Raw genomic sequence first — 27399 nt, 5'->3', positions numbered from 1 at the left:
CCTTATGGTCAAAGGGCCTTCACTGGAAATGAGGCTTCTCTAATTTTGCTGAGAGACAATCCAGAAAGATAATTCAAAACTGGGTCTGTCAAAATCTCACTGCTATTGTGCACATCGTCTTGGACAGGGTTTTAGTTCATTATAGTTGGTCTCTGCCTCCCGGGAGCTGCGCCCTGTGCTCTGAGTTGTAATAAAACTACCTCACTTTCTCGTCCCTGTGGTATTAATCAACCCTATGGTTGGTGAAGTTACATGAAATAATCAGATAAGCCTCTGATGCAACCATGAAGATGATGACAAAAAAGCAGTGAAATAAAATAGGGCAGGCATAAATTAATCCCCTCATATAAAAGTTAAAGCTAGAGCTTGTGAACCTAGGACACTGTCATCAAATATCAAGATTTATTGTTTATAACAAAACACCAGGTTATAACCATTCTATAAGGCAAATAAAGAATTCCTGGCTTCTCTTGAAAAATAGAAAGATTTTTCAACACAGGACCCATATTCCTGCATGAAAACTATTGGTGCTGAATAACAACTGTGGTCTTTAGAGGGACTATGCATAGACCCCATTACTCCCTATTATATCTCCAAGTTAAAGGTTGAAAGCCAGCCACTGTTTATCATGAGGCTGTAATTACATTACTTGGAGTTAAGGGAGAAGTGAAATACTTCTTGGCGTCTTCTCAGGGCCTCTCTTCAGGGAAATTCAGATCAAAACCACAATGGAATGTCTATTATCAAGAAAACAAGAGATAACGAGAATGTAGAGAAAAGGGAACCCTTGCACACTGTTGGTGGGAATATAAATTGGTTCAGTCACTATACAAAACAGTAGGGAGTTTCCTCAAAAGATTAAAAATAAGACTACCATATGATCCAGCAATCCCCCTTCTAGGTATACATCCAAAGGAAATGAAAATAAAATACCAAAAAGATATCTGGGAAAGTGATGTCAGCATCCTGGTAGAGTGAGTTGTCCCCTTTGTCTCTCCTTTCTAAGTTACAACCAAACAGAAATCCATTGACCAACAGAGGATTCCCTACACAGCACAACAGGATGCCCAAGAGATCCATGTAGATATGCATCCAAAAGAGGGTGAAATAGACCCCCAGGAAGCAGTGGAACTAGGAGAGCAGCCCCCACCCTCTCCCCCAGCGGCAGCAGGTCCTTATGGAGTGGTCTGTGTGAGTGGAGGCGAGGGTGGCTCAGCTTTGCATGTGCAAGCACCTGCAGAGCAGCGGCAGCCCCATATGTACAATGCCCACAGAGCAGTGGTAGAGGTGAGGTGGCAGTACCACTTGCATGACTGTTGGTGGAGTGGTGGCAACAGCAGTGGTCCAACCCACAAAACTGTGAGCTGATGGGGTGCGAGCAGAAAAAATAGCCTCTTCCCCACCTCCAGTGGTGGCAGGTGGAACCTGCAAGCAGAAACATCAGGAACCACAGCAAAACTGGTGAAGGCAGCACCAGCCCCCAGTGAAGTCATCCCTGACACCCAGCTCCACAAGCAGTGGGGGCTGCATACAAGTCCCTGGGTCCCCAGACCTCTGCCAGTGATAGTGACACCTGTGAACCCAGCTCCCTTGGCAGTGGTGCAACAAGCACCCACAGACAACTTGGGAACACCAGCACAACTGGTATACAAGACAGCAGCATCCAAGCACGTGGAGAGCCAGTGGAGGAATGTGAGACACAGGTGACCCCAGAAGCAGCAGAAGTGCTAGCAACCTAGTGACCCTGGTGGCAACACCTGAGACTGTAGCAACATCATAAGCAGCAAGGCACCAGCAACCCCAGAGGCACAAGTGGGACAAGTAGGGCACTAATGACACTTGTGGCAGAGGCAGTGGAGAGTGGAAAGTGCAAACTCTCAAATAGAGTCTGAAGTAGCTCAGAACCAAAGTAACCAAAGCCATACCCCAAATAAGAAAAGATGATTACTAGCTCAAATGCACCAGCAAACGATCAATTCATCAAACAGCATGAAGAACTACAGTAACATGGCAGAACAGAAGGAAAATGACAGCTCACCAGAAACCAAACCTGAAGTCACAGAAGATTATAATCTAACTGAGAAAGAATTCAAAATAGTTGTCACAAAGAAATTCAATGAGTTACAAGAAAATTCAGAAAGATAGTTAAATGAACTCAGGAATAAAATTAATAAACAGAAGGATTACTTCACCAAAGAGACTGACAATCTAAAAGAAAATCAAACGGAAATTCTGAATATGAAGAACACAATAAATGAGGTAAAAAATTAATGTAGAAAGTACTAAAAATAGAGTAGATCTTATGGAAGAAAGAATTAATTAGCTTGAAGACAGAAACCCAGAAATGATGGAGGAGGAAAGAGAACTAAGATTTTTTTTAAAAGAAGGAAGAAATTCTTTGAGAAATATCCAACTCAGGAAAAGTAACATAAGGATTAACAGAAGAGACGGGAGAGAGAAAGTTGCAGAGTTTATTCAAAGAAATAATAGCTGAGAACTTCCCAAACTGGGAAAGGAACTGGATAAGCAAGTACGTGAAATTATAATTACATCAATGCAAAAAGACCTTCTCCAAGGTACATATTAAAACTGTCCAAAGTCAAGGACAAAGAAAAAATATTAAGGGCAGCAAGAAAGAAGAAAATACCTATAAGGGAACCCCCATCAGGCTTTCAGTGGATTTTCAGCAGAAATCTTACAGTCTAGGAGAAAGGGAATGGCACATTCAAAATACTGAAAAACAAAAACTATTAGCCAAGAATACTCTACCCAGTGAAATTATCCCTCAGATATGACGGAGAAATAAAAGTTTTCCCAGACAAACAAAAGCTGAGGGAGTTCATTGCCACTAGACCTGCCTTACAAGAAATGTTGAAGGGAGTCCGTCTACTTGAAACAAAAAGGCAAAGTTTTACAAAGCACTGAGCAAGGAGATAAATAGACAGAATCAGAAAATTGCAGCTCTATAGCAGAATAGGCTAGCAAACAATTATAATGCGAAGGATAAAGGGAAAGAAGGCATCAAAAATAACTATAAACACTTCAATTTGCTCACAAATACACAAACACACAAAATAATTTCTGACCAAAAAAACATAGAAAGGGAAGAGGTAAGGGATGGAACTTACATAAGCTAATGGAGATAAGAAGCTATCAGAAAATGGACTATCTCACCTATGAGATCTTTTATACAAACCTCACACCACAAAACCAAAAATCAGAGCAAAGTCACAAATCATAAATAGAGAGAAAACTGAGAAAGCCACCACAGAAAACCACTAAAATGAAATGGCAAACAGAGATACAAGGAAAAATAAACAATGGAAATATAGAACAACCAGAAAACAAGAAATAAAATAGCAATATTAAGCCCTCCTATATCTATAATCACTTTAAATGTAAATGGATTGAATTCACCAATCAAAAGACACAGAGTGGCAGGATGGATTAAAAAATAAGACGTAATGATATGCTGCTTCCAGGAAACACATCTTGGTTCTACAGACAAACATAGGCTCAGAGTGAAGGGATGGAAGATGATACTCAAAGAAAAAAGCAAGCTAAAGAAAGTGAGTATAGCCATACTTATATCAGACAAAGTAGACTTCGAGATAAAAAGGATAACAGGAGACAAAGTGGGCATTATATAATGATAGAAGGGACATTCCACCAAGAAGACATAGCACTTATTAATATACTTGTACCTATCACAGCAGCACCAAAGTATATAAAGTAACTACTAAAAGACCTGAAGGGAGAAACTGACAGCAACACAATAATAGTAGGGGACCTCCACACCCTACTTATGTCAAGGGATAGATCACCCAGACAGGAAGTCAACAAGGAAATAGAGGCCTTAAATGAAATACTAGGCCAGATGGACTTAATAGATTGATATATATATATAGAGAGAGAGAGAGAATATTGCATCCTAAACAGCAGAATACACACTCTCCTCAAGTGCACATAGAACATTCTCAAAGATAGACCATATGTTGGGAAACAAAGCAAGCCTCAATAAATTTAAGAAGATTGAAATAAAAACAATCATCTTTCCAACTACAATGCTATGAAACTGGAAATTAGCCACAAGAAAAATGCTGGAAAAGTCACAAATATGTAGAGACTAAACAATCTGCTACTGAAAAACTATTGGATCATTGAAGAAATTAAAGGAGAAATAGAAAAACACCTAAAAACAAACGAAAATGAAAACACAACATACCCACCTATGGGATGCAGCAAAAGAGGTACTGAGAGGGAAATTTATAGCAGTACAGGCCTACCTCAACAAACAAGAAAAATCTCAAATAAACAATCTTACACTATACCTAAAAGAACTGGAAAAAGAAGAGCAAACAAAGCCCAAAGTCTGTAGAAGGAAGGAAATAATAAAGTCAGAGCAGAAATTAACAAAATAGAGACTAAGACAACAATAGAAAAGATCAATGAAACTAAGAGCTGGTTCTTTGAGAAGATATACAAAATTGACAAACCCTTAGCCAGACTCACTAAGAAAAAAAGAGAGAAGACTCAAATAAATAAAATCAGAAATGAAAGAGGAGAAATTACAATGAACACACAGAAATATGAAGTAATATAGGAGAAAACTATGTAAAGCTAGCTGCCAATAAACTGGATAACCTAGAAGAAATGGATAAATTCTTAGAATCATACAACCTCCCCAAACTGAATCAAGAAGAAATAGAGAAGAGATTGAAACAGTAATCAAAAACCTCTCAAAAAACAAAAGTCCGGGACCAGATGGCCTCTCTGATGAATTCTACCAAGCATTCAAAGAAGATTTAATTCCTATCCTTCTCAAACAATGCCAAAAAATTGAAGAGGACATAGTGCTTCCTAACTCATTTTACAAGGCGAACATTACCCTGATACCAAAACCAGACAAGGACAACACAAGAAAGGAAACTTACGGGCCAATACCACTGATGAACATAGATGCAAAAATCCTGACCAAAATATTAGCAAATTGAATACAACAATACATTAAAAGGATCATACGCCATGATCAAGTGGGATTTATTCCAGGGATGCAGGGACGGTTGAACATCCGAAAATCAATCCGTGTGATCCACCACATTAACAAAATGAAGAATAAAAATCACATGATCATCTCTATAGATGCAGAGAAAGCATTTGACAAGATCCAACATCCATTTATGATAAAAACTCTCAATAAAATTAATATATAAGGAAATTACCTCAACATAATAAAGGCCACATATGACAAACCCACACCAACATCATAATTAACAGTGAAAAACCGAAAGCCATTCCTCTGAGAATGGGAACAAGATAAGGATGCACACTCTCTCTATTCTTATTCAACATAGTACTGAAAGTTTTAGCCAGAGTAATTAGGCAAGAAAAAGAAACAAAAAGTATCCAAATTGGAAAGCATGAAGTAAAACTCTCACTATTTGTGGGTGACATGATTCTATACATAGAAAACCATAAATAATATACAAAAAACTATTAGAAGTAGTCAACAAATACAGTAAAGTTGCAGCGGACAACATGAACATACAAAAATCAGTTGCATTTCTATACACTAATAACAAACAGCAGCAAGAGAAGTCAAGAACACAATTCCATTACAATCACAATATAAAGAGCAAATACCTGGGAATGAATTTAACCAAGGAGGTGAAAGACCTATACACTGAAAACCATAAGACATTATTGAAGGAAATCGAAGAAGACATAAAGAAATGCTCATGGATTGAGAGAATAAACATAGTTAAAAAGTCCATATTACCTGAAGCAATCTATAGATTCAGTGCAATCCCAATCAGAATCCCAATGACTTTCATCACAGAAAGAGAACAAAGAATCCTACAATTTATATGGAACAACAAAAGATCCTGAATAGCCAAACCAATCCTGAGAGGAAAAAAAACACAAAGTTGGAGGTTTCACACTTCCCGAATTCAAAATATGCTACAAAGCCATAGTAACCAAAACAGCATGGCACTGGCAGAAAAGCAGACACACAGATCAATGGAACAGAACTGAGAGCCCAGAAATAAAACCACACATCTATGGACAGCTAATCTTCGACAAAGGAGCCAAGAACATATAACAGAGAAAGGAAAGTCTCTTGAATAAGTGGTGTTGGGAAAACTGGACAGCCACATACAAAAGAATGAAAGTAGACCATTATCTTACACCATGCACAAAAATCAACTCAAAATGGATTAAAGACTTGAATGTAAGACCTGAAACCATAAAACTCTTAGAAGAAAATGTAGGCAGTACACTCTTTGACATCAGTCTTAGCAGCATGTTTTTGAATACTATGTCTACTCAGGCAAGGGAAACAAAAGAAAAAATAAACAAATGGGATGACATCAGACTAAAGAGCTGCCACGTGGCAAAAGAAACCATCAGCAAAACAAAAAGACAACTTACTAATTGGGAGAAAATATTTGAAATTATATGTCTGACAAGGGGTTAATTTCCAAAACATATACAGAACTCATACAACTCAACAACAAAGAAATGAACAACCCAATCAAAATATGAGGAGAGGGTATGACAGACATTTTCCCAAAGAAGCTATACAGATGGCCCACAGGCACATGAAAAGATGCTCAACATCTGTAACTATTAGAGAAATGCAAATCAAAACTACAATGAGATAGCACCTCACACTGGTCAGAATGGCTATAATTAAGAAGACAAGAAATAACAAGTGTTGGAGAGGATGTGGAGAAAAGGGAACCCTCATACACTGCCGGTGGGAATGGAAACTGCTGCAGCCACTATGGAAAACAGTATGGAGATTCCTCAAAAAATAAAAAATAGAAATACCATATGACCCAGCCATCCCACTACTGGGTATCCATCCAAAGAGCTTGAAATCAGCAATTCAAAGAGATATATGCACCCTACATTCATTGCAGCATTATTCACAATAGCCAAATGTGGAAGCAATCCAAGTGCCCGTCAACTGATGAATGGATAAAGAAGATGTGGTACATATGGAATACTACTCGGCCATAAAAAAGGACAGAATTGTGCCATTTGTGACAACATGGATGGACCTTGAGGGTATTATGCTAAGTGAGATAAGCCAGACAGAGAAGGACAAACACCATATGACTTCACTCATATGTGGAAGACAAACAAACACATAGATAAAGAGAACAGATTAGTGGTTACCAGAGGGGAAGGGGGAGGGGGAAGGTGAAAATGGTACAGGGGCACATACGTATCATGACAAATAAAAACTAGACTATTGGTTGTGAACATGGTGCAGTCTATAAAGATAGTGAAATATAATAAATTTATACAATCTTATAGGCCGATATGATCAATAAAATAATTAAAAATATAATTAAAAAATAATTAAAAAATATATATATCTGGGGGCTGGCCCTGTGCCCTAGTGGTTAAGTTCAGCACACTCTGCGTTGTTGGCCTGGGTTCGGTTCCTGGGGAAGAACCTATCCCACTTGTTGGCTGTCACTCACATACAAAATAGAGGAAGACTGGCACAGATGTGTGCTCAGGATGAATCTTCCTCAGAAAAAAAAAAAAAAGCATAGGTTCTAGAACAAGGAAAGTGAATAGTCAGGTTAAACACGTCCTGTTCAAACTCCCCTAGAATTTTGTGTTCAGTTTGAGTGCTACACTTGAAGATGAATTTTAAATTACTATTATTTTTCTTCTTTCTCTATCTTTTCCAAATAGGATTCAAGTAATTAGACAAACTGAAACATGTTTACACGCTAGTAAACATGATAGTGAATTCACTCCAAACCATGTCATGTGTGAAAGGAACAGGAATTTGCTATTTCTGCCCAAGGCAGTATATCCTATAAATCTTTTTTTCTTTTTTTTAAGATTGGCCCTGAGCTAACATCTGTTGTCAATCTTTTCTTCTTCTTCTTCTTCTCCCCAAAGCCCCCCACTACGCAGTTGTATATCCTTGGTTGTAGGTCCCTCTGGTTGTGCTATGTGGGATGCCACCTCAGCATGGCTTGATGAGTGGTGCCATGTCCCTGTCCAGGATCTGAACCAGTGAAACCCTGGGCCGACAAAGTGGAGTATGTGAACTTAACCACTCCCCATGGGCTGGCTTCCTATAAATCTTTCTTACAGAAATGAAAGCACTGGCACATGCAGATATACATACTAGGATATTTTTTGAAGCATTTTTACTTCTGTTAAACTTTGATTACATCTATACATTTCCATCATCAATATATAATTTTATATGCTTAGCATTTTATGTAATAGGTAATTTTTTTCTGAATATTTTTTCCATTCAAGATTGTTTTTAAGATCTAAACATGTTGTTAGATTACATCTGGTCCATTCATTTTAACTACGATATTCCATTACATGACCACATCACAGTTTATTTATTTATTCCCATATTGTGAAGCATTATCTTTAATAGTAAAGAACCAGAAACAAAGAGCATATCCACAGAGAAATTGTTGAATACATAATAATATATCCGTATTACAGAACGTATGCCAGCGCTTATAAAAATGAGAGAAAGGCATTAACTTAGAGTGATTTCCATGGTAAATTACTAAGTGTATAAAATAATCTTGTTCTGCAAAAAAAAAAAAAAAATTTTAAACCCTGCATATATACTTTACACGCATATGTGAGTTTGTACAGACATGGAAAACATATCAAACAAAGCCAATGGAGAGACCCCAATGAACAAAGTGTTAACACGGATTTACGTGGCAGCGGAACTGGAGGGGGGAAGAGACTATACATTTTTATTTTATATGTTTCTGCATTGTTTGATTTAGCATTGTTACTTTCATAGTTTAAAACAGCAACAAAACTAAAGCATTAAAGAAAAAAAGAAACTGTTAGCCGTTAATTTTTGCTTCAGACTCTTCTTTCTAGATGATGGTGTTAAAATACTATCTCCTGGGGCACACCCCATGGTGTAGTGGTTAAGTTCATGTGTTCCACTTTGGTGGCCCAGAGTTGCAGGGGTTTGGACCCTGGGCATGGACCTACACTCGGTTCATCAGGCCATGCTGTGGCAGGTGTCTCACATACAAAATGGAGGAAGACTGGCAGGGATGTTAGCTCAGGGACAATTTTCCTCAGCCAAAAGAGGAAGATTGGCAACAGATGTTAGCTCAAGGCCAATCTTCCTCACAGACACACAAAAAAACAAACAAAAAAACCCCACTCCCAAACAATCCCTCCCTTCCCACCTCCCTCAAAAAAATGTCCCTCAAAGTCTCAAAGTCTATGCTAATTCCTCATTTTTGTGCCAGAGAATAAACTAATTCACACTAAAGTGTGAATGGCTGATGTCATCTTAACTTTACTCTTTCCAGGGATGTTTGAATTTAGGGCTGTGGATGGGCCGGAAGCTATAATTTATTCATCTGAATGCTTTTCTAATTTCAGACAGCAGTGGGACGACCGGGGAAGCAGCTTTAGGGAAAGAAGTCTTTCTGGTAGTCCTCACTCCTGGACCCATCACAGATCACTCACGACATGTGCCCAGGCCCAGGCAGGTCGAGAGGGCCGCTGTACAGCTTCCTACAACGACAGTTTCAGGAAGGTCTTTTTTATTTTACATTGAAAAGGCTTTTCCCAGTTACATCATCCTTTGAAAACTGGGTCATCCACACAGGTTCTCAGAGGACATATTTCATTTTCCGCACAGCAAAACTGAGGAGAGAATTTTATTTCTGTTTTCTTCCTCCTTGCTACACATAAAATTCCTGAATCCACAGAGAAATCATGATCATTTGCAGTATTTGACCTTCTCCCGGCGGCCTGGTCGCCCGGATTTATCTGCAAGGAGAGAGTTCTTGGACCAGCGTCAACAACAGGAGGCGAACCCTGAATACCCTGGGCGAAGCCTCCCACGCTGTCAGCCCCACGCTCCTCCCCGGGGTCCGGGGGTCTCGTCCCGCCTCTGCCGCTCGCCGTCGTGGAGGTGCGCTCAGCGCGCCCCCGGATCGCGCCAGCGGCCAGGGCTCCAGCGCGGGCACCTGCAGTCGGGGCGAAGGTCGGGCCGCGGTTCGGGCTCCACTTCGGGTCCCTGTACCCGCCCCGCCCCCGCCTCTCCCTGGAGGTCCGGGAGGGAGCGACGGGCCCGAGGAGATGCAAGCGTCGGGCGTCCTCGCGCGGACTCAGCGTTGCCTTCCGCTCTCCTCGCTGCGCGCAGCCGCTGCGCGTGTGCCCGCAAGGTGACCCGGAGGGCGGGAAGCAAGGACGGGGGTCGTCCGCGGACGCTGCGCTCACCTCCAGAGCAGCGGTTCTCCGCCGGGGCCGCTCTGCCCCCCGAGAGCAGGGGCGGCGTCCGGAGACACTTTTGGTTGTCGCGACTGGAGGGAGGAGGGGTGCGTGCTCGCGGCGCCCCCGAGCGAGGCCAGAGGCGCTGCGAGCCCCCCGCGAACCCCCAGCGAGCCGAGCGCTGCCCCGGGCCTCCCTGCTCCCCGCGGAGGCCACACGGCCCGGAGCGCCTGCTGCGTTCTGTGACGCCAGATCAGCATCAGTAAAATCTTTGTTCAACACCAGACCTATCGATGTGGATGTTTCTGAATGTGGATAGAAGCATCCCTTCTGTCTTACTGCAGTGTTGGACTAACCACGGTGGAACACTGTCGAAACTGCTCCAAAGCGTTTATTTCGTCTCTTCAAGGAGTCGCCTGTGACCACCGTGCTTAGAATCACCTGGAGCGTTTATTAAAACGCTGATTCCGGTGCCCCGTCTGTGCGCGCGGCGTGAGCCTCTCTGCGGATCCCACGTCCCCGCCTTCACCGTCGGCCGCGCGCGCGGGGAGCCGGCCCCTGTGCGGCTCTCACGCCGTCTGACACCCAGCAAACGGCGACGACTGATACTATTATCAGGACCATTTGGGGCTGTAATAAAAAATAAATATTTGGTCTTTGTCCCTGATTCTCAGCATAGAGCTCCTAAAACTCTTGGACTGGACTGTCTTTTGTATGCTAATAGGATGACTCAAGGAGGGGCCCCAGATGGCTTCAGGGTGGGGCTGGTTGCCAGAAAAACCAGCCGTGTGATTCGTTGGTTAGAACTTTCAGCCCCACCCCCACCTCTAACTCTGGGAAGGGGGAAGGGGCTGGAGATTGAGTTCAATCAAGATGGCCAATGAGTTCATCATGTGCCTACATAATGAGACCTCCATGAAAACCCTAAATGGAGAGCGTCCTGGTTGGTGAGCACATCAAGGCGCCTGGAGGGTGATGTGCCAGGAGAGGGCACAGAAGCTGCACACCGCCCCTCCCCCGTACCTGGCCCTTGGCGTCTCTTCCGTTCCGCTGTTCCTGAGTTACATCCTTTATAATAAACCAGTAATTGCATGTAAAGCACTTTCCTCAGTTCTGTAAGTTGTTCTGGTGAATTGTTAAATGTGAGGGGGTGATGGGGAGCCCCGGAACTAGTAATCAGCCTGGCAGAGGTGCATGGGGACCTCATTTGCAGCTCTTGTCTGAAGTGGGGGCCGTCCTGTGAGACTGAGCCCTAACCTGTGGGGTCTGTGCTAACGCTGGGTAGTTAGGGTCAGAATTGAATTGACTTCTTGGACACCCAGTTGGTGTCAGAGAATTGGAGAATGTATTGGAATGATGTATTTGGTGTCAGAAAAAATACGCAATTGTCTTACCCTCAAGTAACAAAGAAACCACAGAAAGAAAAAGTAAATCAGATACCAAGAAAATAATACACCATCAGGCATCGCTTAATGATGGGGACACCTGAGAAATGCATTGTTAGGCAATTTTATGATTGTGCAAACATCAAAGAGTGCACTTACACAAACCTGGATGGTATAGCCTACTACACACCTAGGCTGTATGGCACTAATCTTACGGCACCACCATTGTGTGTGGGGTCCGTTGTTGACTGCAACTTGATCGGGCGGCACCTAACTGTACTCTTAAAATCCTAATATAATACATTCTCAATGATATCTCCAGTAAGTTAAAATAGTCTAGACGTTTTCTTCTAATTTCCGATTCCACATTTATATTGTGCTTAGATACATCAAGTGTAAAGGACAGACCCTATATTCAAATCGAGATATTGAAAAAATGTGCACGTCCCCCAAAATGTTCCAAGAGACTCGTAAAATAGTTAACTCAGAATCTATAGTTTATCTAGGAAGAACTCTTTATATAAACAATTAGTTATATTAATTCCCAAGACTCGTCACTGAGGCAACACTCAGAACATTGCATCTGCAGCAATGAATGAGGGACACACTTTTAGATGTTGCTCTCCTCACATTACCACTGAGAGGACGAGAAGAATCTTCGTAGTCTCTCATGAGGATTTTAGGCTGGTTACTTTTAGAACTGCAGATGAGAAGCAGGCTCTGAGGAGTGGAATTTGCTTGCTCTTTGAGAGATATTTGCATTTGTGAAGGAAGGGGGGATAACCTTGTAGGGACCTGAAATTGGCCACCCCAGGATATGTCTCTTTGGCATCGGGATTGTTTGGGGCTGATTGCTTTTGATAAACTGGGACAGGGAAGGAGGCTCTGGGGAATGGAACTTGCCCTTGTTGGGACACATTTACATTTATAAGGTAAATATCTGTAAAAGGTGCCTCCCTCTCTGTACCAGGAAGAAGAAGAGAGATGACCTTGTCCCTAGAAACCCTTAATGGGGAAGGCAAGAACTTAAGTTGGTTGCTGTCTGGCAATCTCATGTAACTGATTTAGGGTGGTGGCTTCTGACCTTTACTTAATCCGATTTGATTCTTGTCTAAAAGTCATGGGATCACCCAATGACCAGACCTCACCTGCACTGATACCATTTTAACTTTTTTTCATGTTCTTTCCTTTGTCTTGTAAAGAGATGACTCACATACCCATGCCTTATAAAATTAGCCCTAACCCTCACCTCGGGGCAGCAGCAGCGGCTCCTCCTGCCCATGGGCCCTGTCCCCACACAGCAGCCTGACTGCCCATGGGTCCTGTCCCCATGCTATTCCACACTATTTTCTAAATAAAAGAGCACTATTGCCAGATCTTGAGAGTCCAAGAAATCTTTCTTTCGACTCCTCGGCTCACCGACCCTGCATCAGTCTCTACTTTACACATCATTCACTTCTGAAAGGCAAAATGACAACATGTCAACAAGAGTGAAAACCGAAGACTCACTGCTTAAAGAAAAAGAACGCTGGTCCTGCCACGTTGTCCCCAGGGAGCGTCCTGGAGGAGAACCTGGCTGTCCTCCCGCAGAAGATGGCTGCCAGAATCTGTTTATTCTTTTTTGTTTTTGTTTGGAGGAAGATTAGCCCTGAGCTAACATCTGCTGCCAGTCCTCCTCTTTTTGCTGAGGAAGACTGGCCCTGAGGTAACATCTGTGCCCATCTTCCTCTACTTTATATGTGGGATGCCTACCACAGCATGGCTTGCTGAGCAGTGCCATGTCCACACCCTGGATCCAAACCAGGGAACCCCGGGCCACCGAGAAGCAGAACCGTGTGAATTCAACTGCTGGGCCACCTGGCCAGCGCCTGTTTACTCTTTATTCTCCGCGGATGGAGGGTCCCATCACTTCATTCTCACCACCTCGACTTTCTTGGGACCGTTGACTCAAACTGCGATTACTGGCTCCCACTAACGCGGCCGCTCGCTGGGTGTGAACAAGCGCGTCCCCTGGGTGGACCTGTGTTTGTCTTTCCTATTTGTTCAGAGGAGCCCGCTTTCCTGCCCCCTGGCCGCTCAGCCTCCCAGCCCGCAGTCCTCCGCCCTCCAGACCACAGAGAATGGAGAGCTTAGAGGAGAGGTGGAGGACGTGAGGATCAAACGGGGGCTTGTTCCTCCCCTTCCACATGGCGACTGTAAGCGCCGTTTCCAGCTCACTTCCCAGCGTGTGACAAGGACGCTCCCTTTCTTTGATCCTCTTTTGTTATCTTTACTCCTCGAAACATGTGAGGGTTTTGTCTTCGGTAAATGATTTAAGCTGTTACAGAACGAACTTGAGGCTTAGGGGAAAGCAAATAGGTTGCTAGAAACCCCCAAGGTTTAAGTACCTTTTAATTGTATATGGATGTTTCGTTAAATAAAAATGACAGGAAGACCCTAAGGCAGCTCTGTGGAATGGAAACAGTGTGAGCCACATGTCGAATTTTAGAGTAGCCACATTAGACAAGTAAAAAGAAAACAGTGAAATTAACCTTAATATTCTATTTCCACGCTACAGCCCCATCTGCATAATCCACCTGAAAATCCCATGCAGCCCTCACAAAGGGCTGTGCAAGACGTAAGAGGAGAGCCCGACACAGGCAGCCAGTGAAGCAGGGACACAAGTGACGGCGTGACACGGGCTGTAAGCCAGCGGGCCGGGAGCGGCGGCCGAGGTCCTTCCAGGCAGCGCTCAGCACGCCCGGCGGCCCACCTGACTCCTAGGTGCAGCGTTCTGTTTCCAGAAGAGTCGGCAGTTTGTGGCTTGCATTTTTACAGAACTGTGTTGCATAGATCAGTCCTATAACAGACAGGAGAGAACCACCCAGAGCTCTAGGAAAACAGTTGATGAAACCCCCGGACGACCCCTAAGAAACTCTGCCCTGGACATGGGATGTTACAGTTTGTTTGCACTCAGTGTGGATTTAGACACTTAGGAGTGTTTGCGTATAGACAGTAACCGTGATTGAGAACTGGATTGCTTAGTGCGATTCAAGACATTTAAGGCGCTCGTGAGCAGATGAGGAACTGACTTTGGGAACGGCATCTTCCTGGGGCCAGTTTGCCCAGTAGGGGCCCTGCAGGCCAGTGCCTGAGGTGAACACTGCCTGCAGGGCCCACCTGAACTGTTTAGCTGGAGGAAAACAAAGATGGGGCACAGCGGAGGGTGCGGTGCTAGGCAGAGGTGACGCCCGATGGTGAATTTTCTGGGGTTCTCCAGGTGTCATCAGAAAAGCAGTGTCCTAACAGGCCGCCTCTGGGAAGTGGGGCTCTTTCCTCCTGAGCTTTCCTTCCTGGAGGTGGCGAATGTGAAGTCCCTTGGGCACTCCAGATGCGGGAGAAGCTGGAAGAGGAAAGTGCTCATTCATCTCTGAGAGGGCACAAGCATCGGCCCAGACGGCCCCAGAGTGGCTGAGGGGGCCGGAGCGGGCCTTTGCCGAGTTTCCTTCTCACAGCCACCTGCACTTCAATGGGAAAGAGAAAGCAATTTTCACTCTTCTCAGCCTTCAGTGGTAATAACAAAAGCAGTGATGGCAATAGCCAGACATTCGTTGAGGACCCACTGTGCTCACACACCCTGCTGAGCACTTCCTGGGGATCTTTCCACTGAATCCTCACAACCCCCCTTGAGGGAAGCACTGCTACGACGCCATCTGGAGGAGAGGCCCGCCCAGGGACCCCCAGGAAGTGGCAGAGCCAGAGCTGGTGGGGGCGCGTGCCCACGTGCAAGGCCGTGGTCCTGCCTTGTTCCTGCCTAGTAAGCAGAGCCCCCGGGGACCAGCGCGGCTTTACGCGAAAGCAAAGAGGGCTGAGGCTGACGTGCAGACAGAGCTGAGACAGGCTAGACTCCTTCCATCGAACTCCCACTGGCCCCAGCCCTCTTCAGAAAAAGGAGGCTCCAGGGGGAACAAGCCCTGAAGTATGCTTTTATTTTCCTGAAATTTTATTCTTTTCTAAGTCAATGGTTCTATAATCCAAACTCTTTTAAATAAATAAGTTATAAGATATTTTTCTATAGGTCAGCAACCTCTTATCAGAAACCTTGAGGCTGGATAGTTCGTAATTTAGAATTTTAGAGATTTTTAGACAGGTTATACATGTATATACCATATTTTACATAATATCTCAGTGGAGCCTGCAGATGCAATGGACCAAATTGTGTCCCCCTAAAATTGACATGTTGGAGCTCTAACCCCTCATGTGACAGTATTGGAGAGAGGGCCTCTAAGGGGTCATTAAGGTTAAATGAAGTCATAAGGTGAAGCCCTGATCTGGTGGAACGGGTGTGCTTATAAAGAGGAAGACACCAGCTCGCTCTCTCTCTCTCTCCCTCCCTCCCTCCCTCCCTCTCTCTCGCCCTCCCTCCCTCCCTCCCTCCCTCCCTCTCTCTCTCTCTCTCTCTCCCTCTCTCTTCTTTGTGAGGACCCCATGAGAAGGTGTCTGTCTGCAAGCCAGGAGGAAGCCCTCAGCAGACACCGAATCAGCCAGCCCCTTGACCTTGGACTTTCAGCCTCCAGAACTGTGAGGAGTTATGTCTGCTGTTTCAGCCCGGAGTCTGTGGCATTTTATTATGGCAGCCTGAGCAGAACTCCAAATCAAACATTATATTTCTGTAGTAAAACAGAGCACTGTTCAAACTAAGCATGCTAAAAGCTATAAATAGTGTTATCATTTATTTATATAGTAATAAATTGGCAAATGAAATAGTGGGATAGACATAGACCAAATATTACTTCTTACTTCTAAGAGAAATAATCAATAAAATTCCAATTATATACAGGTTAAAACTAACTTAAAACCTTACAATATAATGAGGAAAGCAATGAAAAATTCACCGGAAGGGACTAACAAAAGATTAGACACTATAGAAGAGAAAATCAGTGAACTTAAAGACACAGTAATAAAAACTATCCAAAGTGAAGCAGAGAGAAAAGGGGACTGAAGAAAGACAGGAGAGAGCCTCAGTGCCTGTGGGGCAGTATCCAGCTAACAGGCGTGTAATTGATGTCCCAGAGGAGGAGGGGAAGCACAGGAAAATGTTTGAAGAATTAACTGCTGAAAAATTTCCAAATTTAATGAAAGCTATAATCCATGTGTATTAATTTACCATCACTGTGTAGTAATTTATCACAAACAGCAGCACCAAACAACTGTCTGTTGTCTTGGAATTTCTGTAGGTCAGAGGCCCGGCATGGATTAGCGGGCTGGCATCTCCCGTTCAGGGTGTGGCCTGGGTGCACTCTCAGCTGGGGCTTTTGGGGAATGGTCTTCTTCCGAGTGCATTTAGGTTGGCAGAATTCAGTTTGTTGAGATTATGAGGCTGAAGTCCTCATTTTCTTTGGACTGTTGGCTAGGGGCTGCTGTCAGCTTCTAGAGACTACTCTGAGGTCCTTGCCATGTGGCCCGCCATCTTCAAAGCCAGCAGCAGAGAACGCCCCTGGCATCGAACCCCTCTCACACTGCAAATCTCTCTCATCAGAAAGAGCCTCTCCCTTTGAAGGCTCACCTGGTTAGGTCAGACCCAGCACAAATAATCTCTTTTTCTTAAAGCTTACTGCTACTGAACATGATGTAATTACAGGAGTGACTATCCCATTGCATTCATAGTTCACACCTCAAGGGGAGGAGATTATACAGACTGTCTACACCAGGGGGCGGGAATCTTGGGAGCCATCTGAGAATTCTTTCTACTGTACTGTGAGAATCAAAGAAGCCCAGTGAATTCCAAGCAGGATGCATACACACACCTCACCAAGGAGTACCATGATCACATTGCTGAAAACCAGTGACAAGGACAAAAATCTTAAGAGGAGTTGGAGAAAAAAGGACACATCACACACAGAGGAACAAGATAAGAATTACTACCAACTTCCTGTCACAAACTGTGCTAAGCAGAAGATAATGCATGATATTTTTAAAGAAAGAAGTTCTCAGCCTAGAATTTTATATCTAGTTAAAATATCATTCAAAACAGAAGGCAAAATAAAGACTCTTTTAGACAAACAAAGGCTGAGAGAATTAATTTCCAGAGGACTTGAACCACAAAAAGTATTAACATTCTTCAGACAGAATGAAAATGGTACCAGGTAAAAACTTGGAGCTCCATGAAGGAATGAAGAGTCCTGGAATTGAGGATACTGTGGCAGATTATTTTCAAATACAGCCACGATTCTTCTCCTCCTGTCACAGTGTAGAACCTCTTTCAACGGCCTCGAGTTTTGGCTGGTCTGGTGACTTGCTCTGTTCAGTAGAATGCGGTAAGAGTGATTCTGTGTAACTCCTGAGGCAATGGTTTAAGAGGCCTTTCCTTCAGCGTCTTGGAAGCCTGAGACCCCTGTCCTGCAGGGAAGCTCAATCTTGCCTGCAGGAGGATGGGAGGCACGTGGGGGAAGACTGAGAACCCCTAGTTTAGCCAGCACCGCCCACCCTGACGTGTGAAGGACACTGTCTGGACATTTCTGCCCCACCAAGCTCTTGGTGGCTGCAATGCACCAGTGAGCCCAAGTGAGACCCGCAGAACTTCCCAGGAAACCACAGAGTCGTGAGAAATGACGTTAATTAAAAAACAAATAAATAAAATACAAGAAGAAATTTGCTCCAGTGTGATTTATTTCATTAAAAGGACTTCTGTCTAGCAATTTCCCTTTTACTCAAGAAATACAACTGCATTACTGTCAATGATCAATATTTCTTTGCTATCAGCTTCTGCTAACATATCCAGCCAGTAAATATTTGGTATGAATAACAAAGATTAACAGAATTATTTTCTCATTAATGACCCCCGATTTCTCTGAGTCTTTTTCGGCCATTTTATTTTCCAGCATCCGAGAGGCCGTAGTCCGGCCCACCCTCAGTGTGGGTTAACAGTATCCTCCCGAGCACTGGCAGCACCATAAATGGCATTCTTAGGACTAAGCTCTTTTAGGAAGCCTTAGATCCGTGGGCTTCTGACTCCTGAAGCAAACGTACAGTTTGGAAAGAAGTGTTTATACTTGCTCTTCACCATGTATAAAATTGTTTGGTCCTGAAGCTGTGCTACTGATGTCACCTTGTGAGGAAAAGAAAAACTGAAAATCTTACGTAAGGAGTTCTGGAAGAGGACACGCAAAGCCATGGTCCCAGAGCAGCACAGCCTTACAATTTTCTCCCAGGCCAGCTTGCCTGAAACAGCCTACACTGCTGGCACGAAGTGGCTATTGAATCATCATGAGATAGCTCTCTAATTTCTCATACTTTCTTGTTTGCACACTATGGTACAGGTAAATTGCACGCATCTTTCAAGTTTCTTGGGTGCAGGCTTTTCCTAAGCACTACTGAGTTTATCTGTGTGTTCCTGCAGCGCTGCACAGCCAGGAGCAGTCCCCCTGTGTTCAGTGTCCCCAGAACCTGTAGGTGCTATCTCATCAGCCATCGTTAATGATTATCTTTGCAGGTGGTGTGGGGGCAACATTATTACTGACATAGAACTTGATTATCAAAATTATAAATATGTTCAAGGCTAAGGTTTGTATCAGACATGATTTTAACAAGTTTATCAAGGTTTTAGTTGCTTCCACATCAGCAGGAGTGCTTTCATTACAGATTTTTTAGATATTTTACATAATGATGCTCTTAAATTCCGTAGGCAGCTGGGATAGTTAAATTTATGTGTCACTTCGGTTAGACTACAGTGACCAGTCATTCGGTCAAACATCAGTCTAGATGTTGTTGTGAAGGTGTTTTGTAGATGTGACTAACATCTACAGTTGGTTGACTTTAAGAAGATTCTCTCGATAATGTCGATGGGCCTCATCCAAGCAGTTGAAGACCTTGAGCATAAACTGAGATTTCCTGGAGAAGAAGGAATTCTGCCTCAAGACTCTAACACAGAAATCTTGTCTGAAGTTTCCAGCCTGTCGAACTGCCCTACAGATTTCGGAATTGCCAGCCCCACAGGCATGTGGGCCAATTCCTTAAAATAAATCTCTTTCATGTATAAATATAGTACACAAAAAATAATATCCTATTGAATCTGTTTCTCGGGAGAACCCTGATGAATCCAGCAGCCTTCTGAATATTCACATTGCTTTCAATGCTCACTGTTTGTAGTATGTTACAGCTTGCTTCGTGACCAACAGACTAGTGGTATACATTCACTTGTCTGCTGTCAAGTCCATTATCAATGCGTGGTCATGACCTGCGCTGCCTCCCTTTGCAGCGTTTCCTGCCGTTCATTGGTTCTTGGTCATCACACACAGGAAATCTCCCACCGCTTGTCCTTCTGGTTTCAGTCATAGATTGTTTTGATTCCAATATTCTATTTTTTGTTAAGACAGACAAGATGATCTGTCTTCTGTGCAACTTTTCTGCTGAATTACTGATCACAACAGCTACTTCCTTTCCTTCCTTCCCTTCTCTTCCCTGTTACCTCCGGGGGCAGCTTTAACTCTCTTCAAAGAGTGAAATTAAACCCAAATTTCAAAATAACAAAAACGCCCACAGCAGATGCAGGAGTGATGGCTGGGGACTCTGAGACATGACTGATGGTCAGAACTGTTTTGCCACCAGATGAGTTTTGTCCCTGCACTTACAAATCACCTTCTGTTTCTCAGAGGTTTCAGGATTTTGCAATTGGAGAGAAATGATTGTGGACCTGTACGTGCCTCCTGCTGAAATGTCACACATTTTGAAATGTGCTTGTTCTTGTTGACTAAGCTGTAAGACAGAGTGTTCTCTGAAAACAGGACTCTCCCTGCCACCCACTTTTGTTATGCATGGAACGTTAACGAGGCGTTGGTGCTCTCTCCCTCTGACCTGACTTCCTTGGCTGAGCATCCCAGGGTGAGAGCCCCCAGACCCATCAGGATGCTGACGGAGGAGCTGGCCTTGGCTCGCACGGCGCTTTGCTCATCCAGCATTTTATGTCCTGGACAAGCTGGCACCCAAAAGAAATCCCTTTTTCTGCTAATACCAAATCCTACAAAAGCATCCCTCACTCTCCAAGGGTCTCAGTTCCCCAAATGCTGGTCCCCAGTGAGCATGCTTTCTTGGTCCACCAAATCTATGCCCCCTGTTAAGGATATAAGGTGATGGAGGGATTGATGCCAAGGAGCCCTGCACACCTGAGTTCTATTCTAGAGTGAGGTGCCGGCCCAGAAAATGATGCTGGGCAGCGGCCATGTTATATGCAGTTGGGCCCGGGCTCACGGCCATGTGCACACCCTGGGACGTGGGGTAGACCACATGCAACTTCGCGACTGCATTTGCTCCGACTAGTCTGAGCTCTGAGGCCTTCTGTCTTCGGCTCCCACCTGTCAAGTGGAAGGCATCTGGAGCCTACAGCTTGGCCACACTCTCCCCTGCTGGGGTGAAAGGAGGGGGTATGGGGGGAGGGGAGGAGCTGTGTATATCTTGTGGTCAGTAGCATCTCTGATTTTTATTCTTGGACCTATTATCCCACAGACTTAACTTCTAGGCCCATCTTATCTGGCCTTTTGGGATAAAAAGTACCCAAAGAGTCAGTGTCAGCAGAACATTTTCCTCAAAACAGATTAGTTTAAACCCTTCCAACAAGACTGCACGCCTCAGAACCGCCTCTGTGACTCTTCCTGCCCTGATCCTGTTCTGGAGGGAAGACCAAAGGCTGCAGGCGGCGGAGCCTTGAGCTCCTCATGGCCAGTGTGGCAGACGCTTCACAAAGTGACGACTGAAAAACGACAGTGGAACAAGGCTTCTCATCGTCACAATCACCCCTACTACAGAAGGCAGCCTAGAGACGCTGCCCAAGCCTTTTGCTCACTTGCTACCCTGAGGATGTTGGCCCTGCCAAATGAACGTGAGCCCTTGACCCATACCCTGTAGCAGAAGTCACCCTCGATAAGCAAGAACACACCCACGAGAGATTTAGTGTCATCCCACTCTCTGTACTAAAATCTTGACCTGATGTCCTTGTCTGCTCGTGTTGTTTGCAGAAGAGTCTAGACCTGAAATCTAATTACGTTGCATGTTAGGACACTAATATTGATGTCCTCCCATCAAGGCTCATCGTCCTTTGCAGCCTCTATCCTTGGCCTAGATTCGTCTTCCTTCACGGGACTTGAGTCGTCTTGAGGCAGTGCCCCGAATCTGTGCGGGACGAAGTTCGTTCCACCATGAGGTCTGATGCGCGGTCAGATCCATACCTACCCCCATGCCTTGGTGGAAGCTGAGCTGTGACACGCAAAGTCATCTGTCCACTGAAACACCACCACGACCAGCCACTGTAATTAGTGGTCAGTACCGTCACTGATGAGCGAAATACCATCACCGAGACTCTTTTTTCAATTATCTCATGATAGTAGCCTCAACCACCACCCTCTGTGTAGTTAATACAAAATCTATTTTTGGTATTTATGCAAGTAAAGGCTTAATACCTTCCAAGAATTATAAGTTCAAGAAAGAAAGGCTTTAATATCAGTTCTTTACCTAGATGCCAAAATATTTGCCAGAAATTGCTCAAGCCTAATTTGGTTTATTACTCCCATTTTACAGATGAGGAAAAATTGTATAGATGAGGCACAAAGAGGTGTACCTATTGTACAGATGAGGCACATAAAGGTGCCATAAAATGCGCGTGGTCACATAAATTGTAAAGCCAGCATATGAACTTAGAGAATTTGCTGACAGAACGATGTTCTTAACCGCTATATAAAGCTGCCTCCCTTACCAAGGCCGTAAGGCCTTCCGTGATCTGGCCCCACACACCCCTCTGGTCTCATTTACTGCCATGCTCACGCCACTCCAGGCTCACCGGCCTCCTTGCTGCTCCTTGAATGCTTCTAGCACAGTCCCACCTCAGGGCCTCTGAAACTACTGACCCTCTACTCACAACCCTCTGTCCCCAAGGGTCCTCTGGACTCTCGTCCTCACTTTTTTTGGCGTCTCTTCAAATGTCACCTCAACAAAGCGGCCTTCCCTGACCTCCCTCTCCATAAACAAATCCCTTTTGCCCCCTGCCTCTCCGCTCTCTATTGTCCTAACCTGCGTTCCTTATCTTCATAGCGCTGATTAAATATTACATAGTTACTGATTCATTTCTTTCTGTCTGTCTTCCCCAACCAGCATGTGAGCTCCGCAGGGCAGAGAATTTGACTGCTGTGTTCACTGTGTGTCCTGGCTCCTAGAACAGGCCTGGCCCCTCCTGGCTCTTTATTATCTGCCAGGTGAGCGAGCAAGGCGGGCGGGGGAACGGTGAGGGAGACTACAGGACTCCCCTCGGGGGGTCATGATGCTGGCTGTGCCAGCAGTGAGTGCTTCCAGCCCCCACCACCCCGACCCGTGACGCTCACGACTGTCCCGTCTGGAGCTCCAAAGCTTTCCTCTGTTGCTTCCTGGGGGGATAGGGCCTCCGGCGCTACTTCCCACGTGCCCGGGGATGCGACAATGCGGACTACTTCTTTGACTACCGTTGTGCTCACAAATCCTCACCTTTATTCAGCACTTAGCAGGGTCCAGGCACGGAGTTAAGCACTTTACACGGCTTGTCCCATTTGATTGCCACCACAGGGGCTTTGATCTGAATGGGGAGGGAGTACGCTCGGGGTTTACCTGTGTGAGCCTGGGGTCAGCCGCTCAGCTTTAAATCCTGGCGCAGCCTCTGACTCGCCGCCGAGTCTACCGTGCGGACGGTGTGAGTCGGGACGAACCGTCCGTAACCCATGGAGTCGCTTTGAGGCTCACGCGAGATCGCGGGGTCGGTCGTTCCAGCATTTTAGCTACTGCTGTCCCCATCTTCCAGATCAGGAAACCCAGGCTGAAGGCAAGTAAGTACCTGCCCAAGGTCACGGACAGCTCAGGAGCAGCGCTGGCGTTTACGTCTGGCACTGTTGCACACCAGGGATGTTTCTGACCGCACCCGCTTCTCTCCCTGTCTCGGTCCAGCGCTGTGCGCACGGGGCCTGCAGAGGTGGCTGCAGCCCAGGAAACTGGCGCAACCCGCCTTGTCGTCTCTCTCAAGATATCACAGGTCAGTGTTTTAAGAACTTACACAGGATTTTTTTGTATTTGTAAATAGAACCAGCCTGAATGATGGTGATCTTGAGAGCCATGGATATTTACACAGTGTCTAGAAAAAATTGATCAGTTTTTTCTATGATGCATTGACTATCTAAACATGAAAGGGAAAATAATGCTTCTAGAAGAAAATTTAGGAGACTACAATTTGGGGCTAGGCAAAGATTTCTTAAGACACAAAGAACACCAGTCATAAATAAAAGGATAAGTTGGGCTATCTAAAATTAGGAATTTCTTTTCACCAGAAGATACTCTTAAGGGAATTACAAAGGAAGTCCCAGAGTGGAAGAAGTTATTTGCAATACTTAGAACTGACTAAGGGTTCTTATTCAGAATATGTGAAGGCCTCTACAAATCCATAAGAAAAAGTCAGGTGACCCAACAGGAAAGGGGACAAAAGACAAAGACATAGGCCCTTCACCAAAGAGGCCATCGAAGCGGCCAGTGAACGCATGCTTACTTGTTTTTAAGTCTTTTAAGCATGTGGAATTCTCAGTTAACATCCAAGGACCCGAAAATGCAGAAAAGTCAAGTGCTGTGCTGATGTTGTCAGAGAAATGAGTGTAAGTAAGACAGGACTCGGGTCTACAAGGATCGTCTTAATCGCATACACAACACAAAAGAGTGGTGGCAGAATGTGTGGAGGCAGGGATTACACTCAGGGCGGTAACATCGCTTAATTCTGAATAAAAGGGACAAGGGGGCTTCAGAGGAGTGACACTGAGCCGTGCCCGACGGATGATCAGGGCATGGCTGGGTGTGTGCCCCCCCGCTGGAAGGGGCCTTGTGGGTGGCACTGTAGGTGGTGGAAGGGGAAGGAGGACACAGGAGCAAGTCTGAAGAAGTGCCCCTTGTCAATGACAGGAAGTCGTGGGACTAAGTATCTCAGGGTCACTGTGCAAGCACGCCAAGAGAAGCGGTCAAAGGGCAGTTCCTCCATCCACCAGCGGAGCACACCCCGCCCTGTTCTGGCTCTCGCTCTCCACGGCTTCCAGCCAGGCCCGGGTTTGCAGGCCACTGCAATAGAGATTCCTCTCGGCTGCTGCACGTTTTCCTCGGGGTCAGGGTTGATCTGACATCGTTACAACACGTTTGGGCTTCATTTCTACCTCTTTAGTGAAGTCACTTTTGTAGGTCATCAGCTGATAGCCTCTGGAAGCTTCGGGGCAGGTAGAAGACGCGCCCTTGCAGCTAACAGATGGCGCCTGGATAGTATGAAGGGTCTTGCCATGCACTGATTGGATAGAAAACAGTTATGAATATCCCCACCCCACTCATTTTCTAAATCATCAGTTAATCCTCTTTCATGGGCCCTTAAACTCTGTAATACATTTTTAATCAAATTTTTTAATATAGACAGGGCATCGCCCCAAATATTTTGCCCAGGGACTCTCACACCCTAGGGACAGCCCTGCTAAGATCCTCACCGTGTGTTGCCTGATCTTTTGTAACAACCTCCTAATTGGCCTCTCTGTTTTTTTTAATCTGTACACTTTCTAGTACATCTTCCAAATTGCCAAAGAATGCTCTTTCTAAAATTGGATCAAGTTTTCCTGCTTACAACCCTTCAATATCTAGGGAACTAAACTTAAATTTTTTGGCTTGGCACATAATTTCCTTCACAATCTTGCCCTTCCTTGTCTCTTTTAGCCTCACTTTGTCTTTTTGGGTTTTTTGTGTGTTTTGATGGTGAGGAAGACTGTCCCTGAGCTAACATCTGTGCCAATCTTCCTCTATTTTGTATGTGGGATGCCACCACAGCATGGCTTGATGAGAGGTGCGTAGGTCTTTGCCCAGGATTCGAACCTGTGAACCCCGGGCTGCCAACGTGGAGTGCACGAACTTAACCGCTGCACCACCAGCTCTCTTACAAACCCCAATAGCTGCTCCATGTTTTAACCACACAGCTGGCAATTTCCAAAATCCTTAAGTGTGCTACCCTCTCTTGGGATTCCCTTACCGTTAATTGTCTTCCTAAATGATTTCCACAAGTCCAGCAAGGCTCACTCAGCCTCCCGCCCCCACCGCCCTGAGTGCCTCCCTCCAGCCCTCTTCTTCCAGGCTGAAGAAAGGCAGGGGGCCTGATTGGCTAGAGGGGAACGGGCAAGAGAGGGAGGATGGAGTTGGGGTCAGAGGGTGTGGGGTGCATTTCACAGACATCCTCAGAGGGTTTTATTCTGAGAGAGATGTGAAGACATTGGATGCCCCCAGAGAACCGTACCTCCTAATATTCACATCCTTATGTAGCCCTTTCCCACTCTGAATCTGGGGGACTCAGTATGACTCTGTATGACTCAGTTTAACCAGTACAACCAGGCAGAAGCAACACTGTGCCGTTTCTGGGCCTAAGTCATCAGAAGGTGTGGCCGCTTCTGCTTTTGTGCTTTGGAAATCCCTGGGCGCTGGGTAAGATGTTCAGCCACCCTGCTGGAGAGACCGCGTGAGAAGGTGGTATGGAAAGGGACAGGCCTGAGACTACATGCTGAGAGCAGTAGCCCAGCTGAGTCCAGCTTCTGGCTACCCTTCCCAAGGGGCCAGATGTGCGAATGAAGCATCTTCAATGTTGCGACCCCATCTCCAGCTGTGTGAGGGTCCTGCGAGACATCCACCTGAGCCCCAGTCAACCTATGGAATCAGGAAAAACAACAAAAAGGTTATACCAAGCCGGTAAGTTAACTGATAACTGAATCAGAACTCAACGGCTGGGAATGGGTCTTGGCATCAAGCATTGATGACAGGGTGTTGGGTGGGGATGTGAGACCAATACCTTTAGCAAAGCCCGCATCTGGCATCATGAAGCAGGGCTCAGAGATCAGATGGGCAGGCTGGGTGCAACACTGGGCATCCAGCAAGACTCTATCCACACTTGTCGTTGACCTCGCCACACTTTTCCACTCTTGATCACACTCACTCCGTCCCTCCCACACTTGATCAAGAGAGATGAGGCACCAAACAAGTTCAGGGTGATGTCCATCCGTAGCTGTGCCAGGCGATAAGACAAGGTGACCATCCAGCTGGCAGGAAGCTGAGGGCAGGAAGCCAATACCCGATTAGATGTTATAACAGAAACGGCTGGAGCTCATTTCCAGTCAGTCCTTTGCTCTTCCTGTCAAGGGCGTAGATTCCATCCCCGTTCATTTGGCTTTATTCCACGGCCACAGAACCTTCAACCCCAGCCATCTGTCCAAATTGGATTCCCTCCATTAGTCTCGGGAAAAATAGGACAAGCCACCATGTCCACGTCACAGCGTTTCTCAGTGCTGTGTTGTGAGTGAGTCCGTCTGCAACAGTGGCATCATCCGGAAAATAACTGGCTTCTAAGATTCATCCACTCAACTCCTTCCTCCCCACATCCCAGCCTGAATTTCTTCCTCTTTGAATTCTCCATTTCTGTTAGTGGGATCACCAGGCTGCACCCAGTCCCTCAGGTTTAAACACTGACATCATTTCGGAGCCTCTCTTCTCTCCGTCCCCGACAACGAGTCTGCACCTTGATGGCACTTCTGCAACCTCTCTCAGCTTCACTCTCTACCCCTGCGGTTCTTGTTTAGGCACATATGACACTTCCATAGAGACTTCCAGGGACTTCTCCAGCTGGTATTGCAGCTTGCTTTTCTCTTCCTGCAATCCATCTTTCACATCTTTGCAGGGATAATCCTCCTATTATGTGCTCTGAGCATATCATTTTCCA

The sequence above is a fragment of the Equus asinus genome, chromosome 4 (genome assembly GCF_041296235.1).
Source record: "Equus asinus isolate D_3611 breed Donkey chromosome 4, EquAss-T2T_v2, whole genome shotgun sequence".
In the NCBI taxonomy this organism is placed as follows: Eukaryota; Metazoa; Chordata; class Mammalia; order Perissodactyla; family Equidae; genus Equus; species Equus asinus.
Note: the sequence above shows the minus strand (reverse complement) of the source record.